This window comes from Embiotoca jacksoni, unplaced genomic scaffold (assembly GCF_022577435.1).
Source record: "Embiotoca jacksoni isolate LCO1_2020_lvr unplaced genomic scaffold, fEmbJac1.0.p SCAF_2, whole genome shotgun sequence".
Classification (NCBI taxonomy): Eukaryota; Metazoa; Chordata; class Actinopteri; family Embiotocidae; genus Embiotoca; species Embiotoca jacksoni.
This window is the reverse complement of record NW_027185340.1, coordinates 8,797,448-8,813,944: the sequence shown is the minus strand read 5'-3', so window position 1 is coordinate 8,813,944 and position 16,497 is coordinate 8,797,448. Positions and strand designations below refer to the sequence as shown.

Below are 16,497 nucleotides of genomic sequence, written 5' to 3'. Positions count from 1 at the left end.
ACTGCTGACACCGAAGCTCGTCGGCCGTCCAACTGGCGTGGACGTTAAATGAAAATCCCCACGGGGCTTTTTCAGCGAAAGTTTCTATTCTGAGACCAAAAAGAAAAAAAAGAGGAAAAAAAAACCAACCTCCATACATGTTTGTAGCGACACGCAACAAAGGGCTTCGGAAGTAGAGGCAAGGCTCGCTCTGTTGAGCGGAAAGCTTTGATGTGTGAGGAGATAAGGGGCTTCAAAGAGGGAGCATGTCTTAAATGTTGGTGAAAGAGAGGGGGACAAAAATATATAAAAAAAAAATGATGCAGCACAATAAGCCAAACATAAACCGAAGCAGCGTGCCGAGCCTCAGAGTGCATCTGTTGTCTGTATGTGTGGTTTTTTTTTTGTGGTTTTTTTTCATGCATTCATGGGTTTTCGATCAGCCGAAGTGCTCTCGCGGCCTCTGGCTTTAATTTTAATCATGTTTCAATTACGTCAAACTCCCCGCATATGAAGTTTGTTCCATAAAACAAGACTGAAATATTACCGGACAACCGATGCTTTAATGTATACCGTAAATAATAAATGACAAGCACCCCGGACGCTAATGTGATTATCGCTTTGGGGAATTATTTCTTTGGCTCGCCCTCTCTGAGGAAGGTCATCGCTTCGCAGCGAAATGGCTGCAAAACACCCAATCAAATTATGGGATAATAGTGCAAATTAAAAACAAACAAAAAAAATGACTAATTAAAAGGAAGTAAAGTTAACGGCAGGATGAACAAAATGCTTCGGCGCGATCACCCTCGGGAGGTGACGGAGGACGGGGAAGTCGTGGAAGGAGCTGAGAGAAAAAAAAAAAAAAAAAAAAAAAAAAATACAGCAAACAAAAGCAGATGGCGGCGAGAAAGATGGAGTGACGGAGGAACGGAGGGAACAGATGCCGACCGATGCCGGAGCTCCTGCAGGCTCGCGGCGTTTCCGGTTTGCCGCTTCCCGCCCGGAGTCGCAGCGCCGCCGGAGCAGCGCCCGTCGACGTGCGGCGGCGACAACAACCGGCAGTCACCCGAGAACGCGTTTTTGTCCGGCGTCGCCGAACCGACGCGACAAGACGCTTTTAGCGATCGCTCCTGTCGCGGAAGCTCGAAAACTGGAGCGGAGAAACGTCAGATCTCGGGGTTCAAACTCGGTGAACCCTCGAAGCGCTTTCAGAAAGTCTTGCGGCGACGAAGCCGGGCGAGCCGGGCGAGGTGTTTCCGAGTGACGCTCAACGTTTAAAGAAGGGGGCGGAGCTTCACCGTCCGAGATCGAGGAAGAAGGCGCGTCGGGTTCGGGAGACACCGGGTGGGTTTTTTTTTTTTTTTTTTTGTGTCACCGTGAATTCGCTCCCCAGAGTCAGACTGTCAACACCGAGTTCCACTGGGACCTTCTGAGGGTTGTTAGCTGTTTGTTACCTTAGTTAGCTTTGATAGCTGAATTTTAGCTGGTTGTTTGCATTTTCAACAGTTTATCAACTTGAGTTAGCGTATCTCAGCAAAATTATCTGAGTGTTAGCATTATTAGCTGTTTTTTTTTTTAATCGTAGTTAGCTGTTTCTACGTTTTATTATCTGGATATTAGCTGGTTGTTAGCATAGTTATCTTTTAGTAAAAGTAGCAGATGAGTTTGCGTTGTTCGCTGTTTGTTTAGCTGTTGTTTTGGCAAAATTGGCTTATTCTTGGAATTTTTTTTTTTTTTTTTTTTTTTTTTTTTTTTTGCCGAAATCATCTTAGCTTTGTTAAGCGGACGTTAGCTGGTTGGTGTTGTTCGACCGATGACGCTACGTGCGTGTGTAAAATAAACTGTTTTACCTGATGAAGCTGCGTTGTCACCTCCGGTTCGCTCTGTTGGCTCGACAGTCCAACACGGCTCTCCATCTGGGATCTCACCAAAAACTCTAGGGGGGATGGGGGAGGGAGGGGGGCAAACAGAAAAAAAAAAATCAGTAAAGCTGTAGTATCACTGCTGTTAAAGGAAGCCGTGAGGCACCTGCAAACGGTGAAGGTGTGTTTAAATGTGGGTTCATCACCAACAATATTAAAGACAGCGTCAGGAATTGTGAAGTCACGTGCGGTCTGAAAGATCGGAAACGCTCTGAAAGAAATGGCAGCCGGTTGTGTTTCGGACCGACGAATAGGGTCCTCCGGAGGGGAAACGAGTCAATGAGTCGAAACAGTTTTCAATTGGCCAACAAAAACTTGCGACTGGTACTCGGTACTGATTTTTGTACTCCGACGTGGTTCCCAGCGTGCTGAGCCAACACCAAAAGGGGACATTAAAGCACTGCAGGCCAGCGATTGGTCAGAGAGAATCGTCACAATCACCCAACTTTGATGACACGCCGGTCACTGGACGACTCCATTAATGGCAACCTACAAAAAAAACAACAACCCTGTGGTCAATCAAGGAGGCGCGGGATCCAGCGAGTGTGTTGGTTTTTGCGTTGAAGATGACATCGCGGCACGTTTCATGCGGCGTTGCTATAGTAACAATGCTGCATATAGGGGTACTATCTGCAGTGGAAATTCCCGAAGAGTCCCTGGTAAAAGTTGGAGTCGAGTCGAGTAGAAGCGAAGAAGACGGGCTGAAGTCATGAAACTAAAATGTGTAATGTGACTATTTGAATCACTTTTAGTCAAACTACTCGTAGCAGCATCGGTCCTGGCGTAGAACATTTAGACTTTAGGAGTCAAACATGTTCTTATTTTGTCGCTTAAATCCCTTTTTAAGATACCCGTAGTCATAAAAGTAATAATAAATATACAATAAATCAACAAAAATGAAGTGCTATTGAACATTTGTTATGAATAAATGCCAGCGAAATGTATCCTTTGATGAGTGTTTGCAGCATTTAGCGCAACCTCAGCTCTTTAAAGACCCACTTCCTGTTACTGATTATATCTTCGGCCCTCTTTTTTGGCGTTTGTGCCAAAACATCTTGACAGTTTGGCTTCAACCCAACCAACACACACGTAGGAACACATGTAGGAACACGACACATTACCGACCCGATAACAAAAACAAACAACCCATTTCTTCTGCATGTACTGGAGGTCAAGTCAAAAGGCCACATTTTTCTTTTATTTGACTCGTGCTCCGACCCGGCAGCCCAAACCCGGCAGCCCGAACCCACTTCAATAATCGCCGAGCACATCACTGCGAGCATCTTTGCTTGCACATGTCTCCTGATTAGAGAATCCAGCCCGGGGTTGAAAATCCTTTTTTTTTTTCTTTTTTTTTCTTTTGCAGAAACCAGACCTGCTTAATTGGTCACAGCGTGAATTTTTTTTATTTTTGGGGAGGAGGTGGGGAGGGAGGAGGGGGAGGGGGGGGTGGCGGCATGTGGAAGCTGGAAATCTGTGAAAACTCATGCTAAGAACTGTGAGTAGGTGTTAATTAAAGCATGGGCCGTCACGCTTTAATTAAATTGTTGTGCTATCGGGGTGAAAAAAAGAAATAAACCAGTCGACTGGTCCAGCCTGCTTCCCTCCTCGAGCATTCCCCCCCCTCCCCCCCTGACCCTGAGGATGACCTTGCAGGTAGAAATCATAAATAAACATTTAACAGTAAAAATCCTTGTATCTTTTTTTGAGGGGGGGGAAGTAGCCCACAGAGAGACCTGCAGTCCAGATGAAAGTAAAACATGAAATTACATCAGAAAAACTGGACTTCTTATTCTGTGATTTTTCACATTTCCGAACCGGGAGGAAAATCTCCGTGTTTTTTTTTTCTTCTTTTTTTGCCATTTTCACTTGAAAGGTCACTTTTTTCCTCTTTGCCGACTCCCCTTTTTCGGACTAAAGCGATGGAGTTGTCTTGAGCTCTCCTTCTTCCATACCTCCAACTCCGCTCTCTCATTTGACCCCCAAGAAACAAAACAGAAGCGTCACAATTACAGCCGGATAACGTCCAACCTTACAGAGGAAGGGTCATCGAGGGCAGATTTAACCAGAGAACAATCTTACAACTTCAAATGGGGAAAATTAAGTTAAGAGGGCGGTTTCAGGTTACTTTATCCAGATTTGACCTTTTCATCATCAGATTGAGACCTTTTGTTCCGGGTGGGCGGTTATAAACACTGACATACAGGGAAGGTAAATAGCCACAGGTTGGCGCCCCTGTGAAATCTACCGAAAGCTAAACTACCCACTTCTACAGGAGTATGTTTTAAATCGTTCGGTCCTGGATTCTTCCCCCGCTGAGGTCGATAAGCAAAGCTTATCTTCAGGAATCTGCTCACGATAACAGGTTCATTTATCTCGTTATCGTGACAACAACAAAGCTTTGTTTCCTGAAGATAACAAAACGATTAACTCGTGATCTCCAGATAACGGTTTTAAAAAATAAATAAATAATTGCGAGCGCAGCGTCCGAAGCTAGTTGACCAAAGCAGAGCGACTTTTATCGATTTCAGATCAGCCGACGTGTTCGTAAACGGGTCGAATACCAAAACACCGAGCGGTGACGTCACCCGTTGGTTTGTGAACGTTATGAAGCCTCCAGTTCAGATTCTGGCTGTCACCATCTTCACTAGTTCTGATTGGAAACCTGACGATACTACGTCCCGCCCACCAATAGCTGTAACATGACTGCACCACAGTCCTGTCAATCAAACAGACACGCCCCCAAAAACAGGTCTTTTTGAAGCTTATTTTCTGAATGAGGGATTATTTTCAGATGGACCTCCAGAAAACTAATAAGAAGGAGTGACTTTAGCTAACAACACCGAGATAACTGCTGGAGACATTTTATTGACTTCGTATTTGATGAGAGAAGTTGAATGGGAGTCTATGGAGCCGGAGGCTTTTTGGAGCCAACCTCTGGTGGCACTCGGTGGTATTGCAGCTGAAGGCAACTTCTGCATCGGCCTCATTTTTCAGACCCGAAAGATACGAACACTTTTATATTCAGTCTGTGGTCTCAATGTCGACCTCAGAACCTCCTCCTCTGTCTCCACAACACATTTCCAGCCAGACTAACAGTCACGCAGCTTTTATTTTGGCTATTTACTGCCACTTCTACACACTATTCAGAAAACTATAACGCAAAGCAGCCGTCAGTTTCCTCTGCCAAACAACACATCTTGTGTTCTCACCGTTCATACGGCGTCCTCCTCACACACAGGTCGGGTTGAGCGACCGGCTGCAGTGCGGACATGAAGATTTGGCTTCGGTAAAGCAGTGCAAGCTGCCTCCACGTTTTTTCCATGGTTTATCACCCCCCCAATCCCCCCTCCCCTCTCTCAATTAAGAGTCCTTCCCCTCGTTAGGCCCATCTGCACTGGAGATAATTAAAGAGGGACGCACTCTAACGCGAGAGTGCCCCGCTTGAATCGCTCCATTGATCTTACGTCCTGATATTTCCACTGGCTAAAAATGTCTCCCTCCACGTCGATGCTCCACTGTACGCATAATGTGCAGCTGGCTGGATGTTGATTAGGAAATCCATTGGCATTTTTAATGGCCGCCGCTGGAGAGAGTCGCATCTGAGCGGTCACAGGGGGAAGGTGGAGGGCGGCGGCGGGGGGGGGGTCGATTAGAGGCTGCGATTTGGGCTTTAAAAGTGTGCGCACTGTGCGCGAGTGACCGACTGACACGTATCGGCAGATCCAGGACATGACCTCATTGCCTCCGCGGGATTTTAGCCGTGAGATCCCGTGTTCGCCGCGCCGCGCCCGGCCGATCGGCGAGTCAGGCCGTGACGCTGGCGATCGATGACTTACTCTCAGCCACATCACACTGGCCGAGAGGGTTGTGGGGGAGGAGGGTGGGGCGGGGGGGAGGGCGGGGGGGGCACAAAGCCTCCTCCGACGCCTACACAAAGTTTGTATTGACAACGGGGGACTTTTCTACCCCAATCACTGCTTCTTTTACAAGGTGCGCCGCTGTCGTTCAGCGAATTAACGGTGCGGGAGGCGGAGACGGAGGAGACGGAGGAGGCGGAGGAGGCGGAGGAGACGGGCAGGTGCAGCGGCGGCGGGGTCACGGAGGACGGACGGGGGGAAAGTAAACATCACCGTCTGCCTGTGCGGATACGAGCGGCTTCTTATGAGGCAACATTAGAGCTGATGGCAGCAGACGCAGATGGTGGTGGACATTAGAGCGAGGATGGATGGTGTGTGTGTGTGTGTGTGTGTGTGTGTGTGTGTGTGTGTGTGTGTGTGTGTGTGTGAGACGGCACATGCAGCTCGTGCACTTGTTTCTGCTGTGTCGAGGTGAGGATGGGGGCAGATGGGATACAGGTGATGGAAATGGGCCGAATCTTCAAAACCGTGCAGGTGGGAGGAGGAGGACGAGGAGGAGGAGGAAAGAAAAGGAACAAAAAAAAAGAGCTGAGGTGGACACATTGGGAGTCTCCATGGAGACGGAGGGAGTGACAGGTGTATTATGGCCTCGCCACATGGCTCTGGGGGATGCAGAGAGACGGCGAGGCTGCGGAGATTATGCACAAGTCAGCATGACGATGCAGAGAGAGCAGAGGAAGTCCCTGGTGGTCCGGTAACTAGTGGGCGGAGCTACTTCTGCTGTGTGAGTGAGTGTGTGTGTGTGTGTGTGTGTGTGTGTTCAGGTGTCTGTTTATAGGAAAAAAAGAAAAAAAAGGACCCGCTGGCAGCTGCTGAACAAAAGTTTTTCCTTCCGAAAGTTGCTGAAGGAGAAAAATAAAATAAAATAAGGCACGACAAAATAAAAAAAAAAAAAGCGCAAGTGGCCACATGTGGCCGAGTGAGAAGAAGCAAGCGGAGGGAGAAGTTTATTAATGACGGCCGGGCCGTCTGCGGGCTGAATAATATCCCTCTCTTAAGAACGGCTGACTTAATCTTTGACTTTCATTAACTGTGGGAAGGCTAATGATTTCCTCCCGCCGTTGACATTGTGATACTGTCTTTGGGAGAAAAAAAAAAAGAGACGTCATTAAGTTCCACCTGTAATGCTCTGGGTGACACAAACACACACATAAATCCAGCAGCACTCCAAAGGGGGACCTTATTATAGATCACGCCAACTCCCCCCCCACCCACCCACCACCCGCTCGACCCGGCTCATTTTTCCTGCCGGGGCCCAGGTGACAGAGGAAAGGTGTGCAGAGGGGCGCCGAGGACCTTGGGCTGTGGAAACTAATTACCCTCAGTGGTAATTATGAGAGCACGGCTCGGGTCGGGTCTGACCTTGGAGAAGTGATTTAGTGGCATGTGGTGGGGTGAGTGGGGGGGGGGGGGGATTTAGAGGGGGTACATCACAGGTACGGTGAAGGGGAGCAGGACGGTGTCGGTTAAAGATACCGTGAACACGTTGGAGTCGATTGTGGACATTAAAATGGCGCGAGGCTCGTGGTCAACTATAAATCACAAATAAAGATAGGTAGAGAAAGATATGTTTGGCGAAATATAGAAGGAGAGAAACTGGAAGCCGAAGACTTCTGGCTCCGTCCGATTTGTGTTTTGAATGCCTAATTGGCCAGTTTAACTTTGATGTAAATAAACTGGCCTCACATGAAGAATTTTCATTCTCCTTTGACACGCCGCTAATTTGGCTCTGATACACATGCACGCACACGCGCACACACACACACACACACACACACACATACAGACATACACAAAAAACAACAACCCACAGCCAAAATTCAAGGCAAAAGCAGTTGTATTTGTGAAGCACAGTTCACACACAAGAAAACTGAGCGGGGCCGTAATAATGTATGATGTAATAAACACAGCGGGGAGGGGGGGCCTTGGCGAGATCAACATTTTCCTCAGACGTAGGCTGTTATCGAAGTCAATTTAGACAAACTCTACCTGACTAAAATCACAATATAGTCGCTGAACATCCAACCAAAACATGAACTTCCACGACCTCTGACCTTTCTGCAAATGTCAGCAAACACGTCACTCGAGGCTGATAAGAAAAATGTTAAGTTCCAGAAACCCTAATATTCAACACGAGTTGGGTCACACGACATCTGTCACGCCAATGGTTGCAGATTGAAAATGTCAAAGACAAACTGCCGACTCAGCAGATCAGATGACAACAACCCCTTAAAACCGTCTCTCCTTCTGTCTTTTCTACAAATCAAATGTTTAACCGGCAAAACAACGAGATGAAATTAATGATTTAACAATCGTAGAAACCCAATAATTCAGGAAACACAGGAGAGTGACCTTTTCCTGCTTATTTTCTAAACATTTTTCTCCAAAAATGAGAGGTGACATTTTGAAATGAATTTGTCACAATTATCTGGAAAGGAATACTGTAATGCTTTGATCTTTGATGAAACCGGGAAAAGAAAACCTCTGGCTGCTCCAATAATAGTAATGCTAATAATGACAGAAAGTGATTTACTAATTAAGCGTCTCCGAGTTCATCTGGTTCCTCTTAAGTCTTATCAGCGAATCTCGAGCAGCAGAGCAACACATCATATCCGAGTACACTCAGAGGCCATTTTTAAACAAGCAAGCGCAACAAATGAGGATAATTTATCTGTAGATAAATAAGGGGCTGTGTAAAGGTTCCCACATCTGCAGGAAACAGTCATTCTTTGAAAGTTAATTATCACAAACACCGAGGTACCAAATCTTTTGAACTGAAGCTTGTAATACTTCAATTTTCCTTTGAGCTCCCGAGTTCGGTACGAGAGGTGACAGGTGCAGACGAGCCCGTGGCATCTGGCAGACAAAGAGTCGTCTCGAGCAAAGTGAAGTGTCTATTCATGTCCTCGGAGGGAAAGAGTTAATTTTAACGGCATGACAAGGCAGGAAGAGGAAGCATCAGTGACGATTTACTGCAGCGATGCCAAGCGGCGAACCGGCGGGACGTCACAGGTCTGTCAATCAAACAGAACCTCCCCAAAACCCACTGATTTTGGAGGCTTAATAAATCAATTATTTTCAGATGAACCAGGAGAAAACTAATAAGGAGTAAGCTTGGCTAACAACACAGAAATAGGTTAGGTTAGGTTAGGTTAGTTACTTTATTAATCTGGATGCCGTCAGGCCCTGCAGCCTTGCGCTGGTGGAGTCTCTCCAGCTGTCTCCTAACCTGGCCAGTCGTCACAGAGAGGGGGGTGGGGGGGAGGGAGGTCATGGCGTCGATGGAGGAAGAGCCCTTTGAGGTTGAGGGCTCTGTGTCTACACTAACCAAGTACAATGTTTTGTACTGTGTACTTTGTGTGTGTGCGTGCGCGCGCAATATATACAAAACTCTGCTCAACCTATCTGACAGTATCATTTCCCTTGTAAGGCGTGGTTGTTATACTAGCTGTTTCAGAGTCATATCACCACCAGTTCACTGGACTTTTATCCCGGAGGACATCATGAACGGACAAAGTCTCCCAGCTCCCAGCCTCACCCGTCAGGTAGGGTGTCTGCTCCCAGCATCACCTCAACATGGAACTGTTGTTCAAGTTTATCTCTTGAAAATCGCCACTCACCAAAGTCCAGATAGAAATCTCTGATAAAAAAAACCTCTCTGTGCTCCTTTGAAGCAGCCTTCAGCCGTCGTTACATAATGTTTCATACAGAAAGAAGTTTCAAGTTCAGCAAAAAGGAACTTTGCCCAAAGACAGAAAAAACTACAGAGCACTTTACTATTATGTATTTTTTTATGTACTTTACTTTTGTGAAATGTTGATTAATGGGCCTTCGAGAAAATAAAAAGGAAGGAATAAAATAATTTAAATGACACAGTTATACAGTTTGTATTTAGTTTCTTTGGATCACAGTTACATCTAAAAGTATGATAACTTATCAATAATGATTTAAAAGTAGGTTTTTTTTTTGTTATTTAGTCATTATCTAGCTTTGGAGGTGGAAATGATGTAGTTGTAAGCGACGTCGAGTCGAAATGACGTCTTGGTCTTTGTTCCCAAAGCTTTCATAACCGCTACAGAGACATCTTCATATTTACCCATCTCCTGCTTGGTATGTGAGATTATCTCTTTACTTTGCTTACTTTGAACCGGCTTCGTTTAGTTTCTCTTTCTGCTTGATACTGACAACAAAAAGCTGATGCGTACCACAGCAGATTGCCACGTGACGAGCGATCAGAGAAACCATTGATTCTTTCTGTCGACTCAAACTCAACTAGCGATAGTTTTTACAAAATAAACCAAACAAAACAACAACATATTTCAACGTGAGCTCGTTGTTGGCACAACAAGCAGGGGATACCCACATGCTCCCGCCGCCGGTGTTATCTTATATGGTCATGTTTTCTTGATTTTTTTTTTCTGTTCTTCTGTCACGGTTAAACGTTGGCTTCTTTTTCGTCCGTTTTGTGTTTATTGTTGTCGTTTCCTACTTTGTGCTGCAGCCTGCAGACTAAATTAATACACCTGCTGTATTTTAGTCATTCAAAAACATGAATTCTCCTGTTTATTGCGTAACTATTTCACATACCATGTCTGTAGCGGGAGAACGCATTTCTTGTCCAAATTGAGACGGCCGTGTTCGACGGTGATGTAGTGAAGTTTCTTTCAACCTGGAGTTTGCAGATGGGTGTTTTATTTTAAAGATATTCCCGGAGTTTTGTTTTGTGTTCTCGACAAACTTCAGGTAGTGTAGTCGGGTTTCCAGTGTAGGTGGGCGAAGCATCGTGTCCTTAGTCAGGTTCTCAGTCAGATCAACCTCTCACGTCGCCCCCAGCTCGCCCAAATATGGTCACTATTGTCACGAACCAACGGGTGATGTCACCGTCAGTTGGCTCTTGGGTACACCGAAGAATAAAATATAGAAGTGACAGTAAAGTGTACCAGTGAGCACTTTGAGCACTGACTATGAGCCTCCATAAGGTTAGTTAATGTCCCTGCACCACTGTGGCAACCGTTGGTATAAAGCACGCAAATTATATATGAACATTTATTAGTCCATTAATTACAGCTTGTTTGGATTTTACAGAATTGGAAGCTGATCCAGGTCCTCTCTCGTTCTTTCACTTTGGGGTGCGATGAAACGATTGTTGTTTGTCTACCTGCTCGGTAAGTTTGTCGCCCACCCAGTTCATCCCAGTGTCATTAAAAGGCATTGATTTGTGAGATAATGATGACTCAGCTGTTTCTGAAACATCTAAGATAGCAGCTCCTCTGAGCGTAATCAACTTTCTCGTAACACATCTATATCCATTATTTATAGTCATTTTTTTTCGGATATCCACCAAATATTTATGGAAAATTCCTCCCAATATCTGAAATGTTTACTTGGTCCCAAGGTTGAAGGTCACCGTGACCTCGTAAAACACATCCATGGACACAACTTAAGAATTAATTCAGTGATTATGTCAATCTCACAAACATCTAATTGGATCAAATTATTACTTGTTATATACCCAAAAGGTCAAACAAAGGTCAACTTCACTGTGACATTAATGTCCTGCAAAAACGATTAATTGTTCTTAATGGCCGAATCGTCGCTTTGAGCAACGTATTTTTATGCTTCTACATAACGCAGCGAAGATCTTCTCTTATTCGCTGTAACTCAAATTTTCTTTGGTTCAACTGGATCTTTTGGTCTCGTTATTTGCAGCTTTCCTGCTGACACCGACGGTGTTTTCACCTGTAAACGTCACCATCGATGTGATCAGAGGAACCCTGTGGCTCTGGCAGTGCCACTACAATGGATCCATCGATCCCGACAGCAGCTACATTTACTGGCAGGGAATAAACAACAACAACCTTGTCGCACAAACTTTCATCAGAGGGAAAGAAGAGGATTACGTGAGTGAGTCCCTGAAGAACAGGACACAGATCTTCCCCAGTCAGATACCTGATGGAAACCTCTCCCTCCTCTTCGATCCGCTGAAGCCAGAAGATAACCAGGAATCATTTGAAGTTGTTTTATATCAAGAAGGCAAAGACACAGAGAAGCTCTGCCAGATAACGCTGAACCTTTCAGGTCGGTGTACTTTTTGTTTATTTTTCTGCCAACTCAAAAGCTAATGAAAGTTCTTGTTGATGTAATAGCATCTAGTAGAAATAAACTCTAATCTTGGGGGCTGGTCTTGGGTTTTTCTTTGTAAAGGTGGAGAGGGAAGCAACACTCCTGCTACGGTGGCTCCTGATGGACCGAAGGAACGTTCAGGTACAATTTAAGAACCCAAAATTTAACATGGAGGCTCTGTTTCTAGATGGATGTGTGCTTTATTCATGACGTTATCAGCTGGAGAGTCATCAGAGGGCGAACAGTATACAAATGCACAAGTAATACAAGTTGATCTTCCGTGGCCTCGGACATTTCTGTAAACGTCAGCAAACACGTGACAACTCGTGAATTCAAAGCTTAAAGAAAAATTCCAATACCAGACCGTCAACACCGAGTTTTACTGGGACGTTTTGAGGCGTCTGAGAGGAAAACATTCGCTGTGAACCAGCTGAACTGTGGTGCCATGGCAACGGGGTTCTCCAACACGACAACACGCCCGCTCGCAGTGCGTTGAAAACGGGCAAGGTTCTCAATAACACAATCGTAGCTCACCACCCGTCGTATTCACCGGATCTGTCTCCCCACGACTTCTTTCTGCTCCTCAAAATCAAGTTCCAGCTGAAGGGTTGTCGTTTTGACGGCGTGGAGCAGATACAACGTGAATCACACCTCCAACTGGACTTTTAGGGAGAGTTCAAAGCGTCATTGAAGTGCTGCGAGCTGCACAAGTGGGCGACTTTAAAAGGGCCAGATTTTAATCTGGTTCAGTTTTGGGTTGTTAGAGATTAAGTTTTTTTATTTGCACCTCTAAAGTTTCCAATTTAGTCTTTTTAAATTTACTTTTACTTCGCTGAAGTCACTTGCAAAAGATACAAAACAAAACAAATTTCCAATAACCTGGTCATGTGTCAAATGGCCAATGTTAATATTGTAACTCTGTTTATCCTCAGTTTAAAGTCAAACTAATAACTACACCTCTTGTATTGTTTTTAAAGTTGGCGTGGTCATTGGTGTCATCATTGGTGTCATCATTGGTGTCGTCATTGGTGTCGTCATTGTTGTCCTCGCCCTCCTCGCCGCCGCCATCAAGCGTCATCACCACTTAAGTAAGTGGTGCTTTTCTTTTTCATTTAATGTTTTAAACAATCCAAGATGACGTCACTGTTTGATATAAAGAACGTTAATAGGAAAGACAGAGTGACAGTAAATCGTCAGCGTTGGATTTTATTTTAGGAGTTTGGAGCCTTTCTAAAGGTTTTATTCAAAACCATAACATCTGATGTCAAATATTGGAATAGAAAAGTGAGTCTCAGTGAACGTGACCCCGGGTCTGGGTCGCAGTGATCTCTGACGTTTTAGATTTTTAAGCCCAGTTAAGACAACAAGATTGACGGTTTCTGTTTCCGAGGCTTGCAGGAGAAGTTACAGCAACATGAACCGGCCCATCTTAGTTGGACTTGAACCAGCTGACGATGTCGCTGCGACTCTGTCGCCGGTAGTTTTAGAACGTCCATAGTTTGTCTTTTTTTCTGCTTCTTCGAGGACTCTAAACAACGCTGCTGCTCCGGGAAAAAAAAATTAGAAACCCGCTACTACAGAAAAGATTTCCTGTCTCAAGTTCAGAGCATAAATTTGTGGTCAGTTGAAGCACAACATCGCAGACTGGAAAATTGTGAGCAGTTTCAGGTTTGAAATTATCATTGGGAATATTTGGTCTGAATTGGCCCCCTAAATGTCAACATGGCGTTAAGATGATTGACAGCCTGTTTCTAGATGTTTAAGAAGCCTTTGATTCCACAGTGTACCACTCACTTCCCTTTCCATTGGTGTTATTGACCATTTTTGTTTAGTTTTTTAACTTTTGCCGTGAAACACAAAGGAAGTGGGAATGTAGGCTGTGGAGGCAACCCCAACAGCATCTCCAGACTGCAGGTGGTCCCGTCTGGATGAACTGAGTTGTCTTCAGTTTTCCCATAATTTAGATGATACCTTTCCATTGGTGTGTTTCTGAAAACATTGTAATTTTTCTGCTTTTGCTTCAGGAACTCGTGCAAATGCTTTTGCTTTAGAACTCCAAGGAAATGGAAATGAAAGCGATGGAGAAGATGAAGACCAAGAAGGTGGTCCTGTCTGACTGAACTGAGTTGTCTTTAGCTGACAAACATACATAATACATAATGTACCGGACACTTCTCCATCGGTGTGTTACTGAACATCTTTTTGTTTCTTTGCTTTTGCTTTAGAACAAGAAGGAGATGGAAACGAAGACGATGGAGGAGGTGAACTCGGACGGCCTCTCCTGAGAGCAGGTGGTTCTGTTTGGACGAACCGTCTTCATCTTGCAAACATACATAATAATTCATAACGTAGATGATACTTCTCCATCGTTGTGTTGCTGAAAACCTTTTTTTTCTCTCTGGCTTTGCTTCAGGACCTCAAGGAAAAGGAAATGAAGGCGACGGAGAGGATCCCCAACAGCATCCACAGATTGCAGGTGGATGTGTCCGACTGAACTGAGTTGTTTTGGGCTTAAAGACATACATAGAGATACAGTCTGGTTAAGATGGTTGGAGAGCTTTGTATTAGATGTTTAAAAAGCATTTTATTTTCCCACTTTACTGGATACTTCTCCATTGTAGTGTGACTGAAAATATTTTTGTTTCTTTGCTTTTGCTTTAGAACAAGAAGGAGATGGAGACGTTGGCGACGGAGAAGGTGAAAACCAAGAAGGTGGTCCTGAGTCGTATTCATCTTTCAAACATACATAGAAATACAGTCTGGTTAAGATGACAGGAGAGCCTGATATTACGTTGTCACTTCTTTACTCTGTTATTAAAAACCTGTATTTTGCTTCTCTGCTTTTGCTTTAGAACAAGACGGAGATGGAAACGAAGACGATGGAGGAGGTGGACGCGGACGGCCTCTGCTGAGAGCAGGTGGTTCTGTTTGGACGAACAGTCTTCATCTTGCAAACATACATAATAATTCATAACGTAGATGATACTTTTCCATCATTGCGTTACTGAAAAACCTTTTTCTTTTTATTTCTCTGTCTTTGCTTCAGGACCTCGAGGACCTGGAAATGAAGGCGATGGAGGAGATGAACCCCACGAGCCTCTCCTGAAAGCAGGCGGTCCGGTCTGACTGATCTCACGTTTCTCCGCCGTACGAATGTGAATTGTACGTAGTTCACAGTATAAAGTGCCGGGTTGGGTGTGTCAGTCACAAAATAGTCTTAAAAATAAATATATTCACTGTTTTGTGTGTCCAAACTTGTAAATATGTTTGTGCCGTATGATTAGTGTGCGTGTAGAGAGTGTACTCATAGTCGAAGCATGTGGAAAACTCTTTTCAGACAGCCACTTATTGATTAAGTTAGAACAACTCGGGTTTCAGGCTTAGTTTGTGTTAACAGCAAGCGGCGACCAGCAGTGAAGTCAAACGTTCACATGTTAACTTGAGTGTAGCTGTTTGTTTTGCTTAATTAGCTGGTTGTTAGCTGGTCGTTAGCGGTGTTAGCTTCTTGGTAACTTGAGTTTACTGTTTTTATTGTGAAAGTGGCTGGTTTTTAGCTTTGTTAGCCGGTTGTTCGTTTGAGTTTTGCTGTTTTTTTTTTTTTGCTAAATTAGCCTATGAAGCATAGCATATTAAAATATGAAGCCTCCAGTTCTGTATTTTGGTCGGCGCCATCTTTTCTAGTTCGGTGCGGTTTGGAGCAGGAAGTGACCATATTTGGACGAGCTGGGGAGCTCGCCGTGGATCTGACTGATCTGATTGGAAATCTGACGGTACTACGTCCTGCACACCGATTGTTGTAACTTGACTGCACCACAGACCTAAATAATAAGAAGGTTTGACTTTAGCTAACAACACCGAGATAACTGTTGGAGACATTTTATTGACTTCGTATTTGATGAGAGAAGTTGAATGGGAGTCTATGGAGCCGGAGGCTTTTTGGAGCCGACCTCTAGTGGCACTCGGTGGTATTGCAGCTTAAGGCGCTTCTGCATCGGCCTAATTTTTCAGACCCGGAAGCGACGGACACTTTTATATCCAGCTTGTGTTTTCAACCTGGTAACCGACAACCCCTATCAAACGACACGTGAGCAGCAACCAGTGGTTTGTTACCCACTCGGAGGCTGCGCGCCGTCTGATGCCTCTAACTTTCTCTGCGCGTGAAGCTTCAAGTTACGACTTTGAAAGTAGCTGGCAGCACTGTGCCGACTGATGTAGCCGGCCAACCTAGCTGCTGTCCAAATGCCAGGATGTCCTGGCAAAAAAAAAAAAAAAGCCAAACACACAACGTTGACAAATTTAGTCAACGTTGGGCTGAACAGTTTCCATTTTTTCCATATTTTGGGAGCTACACACACACACACACACACACACACACACACACACACACACGTTGACAGGTGTGACCAAGCCTGATGATTCGTCAGAGCTGTTTGGAAATTTTTACTTCAACAGGTCGTAGCAGTTTGTATTTTTTGCTGAGGAAGCGGATGAATAAGGAGCATCAGTTTCAGTTGCATCAGACTCACCGCTCTAACAACTCATTTTAAATCTTT

The 16,497-nt window shown here is 44.8% G+C and overlaps 1 long non-coding RNA gene across 1 annotated transcript in view; it reads left to right on the top strand.

The window, feature by feature from the left end:
- LOC138201164 (uncharacterized) overlaps positions 1-14,258 on the top strand; it is a 327,497-nt gene extending 313,239 nt beyond the window's left edge. Inside the window, exon 3 of the long non-coding RNA XR_011178467.1 lies at positions 14,170-14,258. This is a non-coding gene — a long non-coding RNA (uncharacterized lncRNA). The remainder of the gene's footprint in view (positions 1-14,169) is intronic.
- The last annotated feature ends 2,239 nt before the right edge of the window (positions 14,259-16,497 follow it).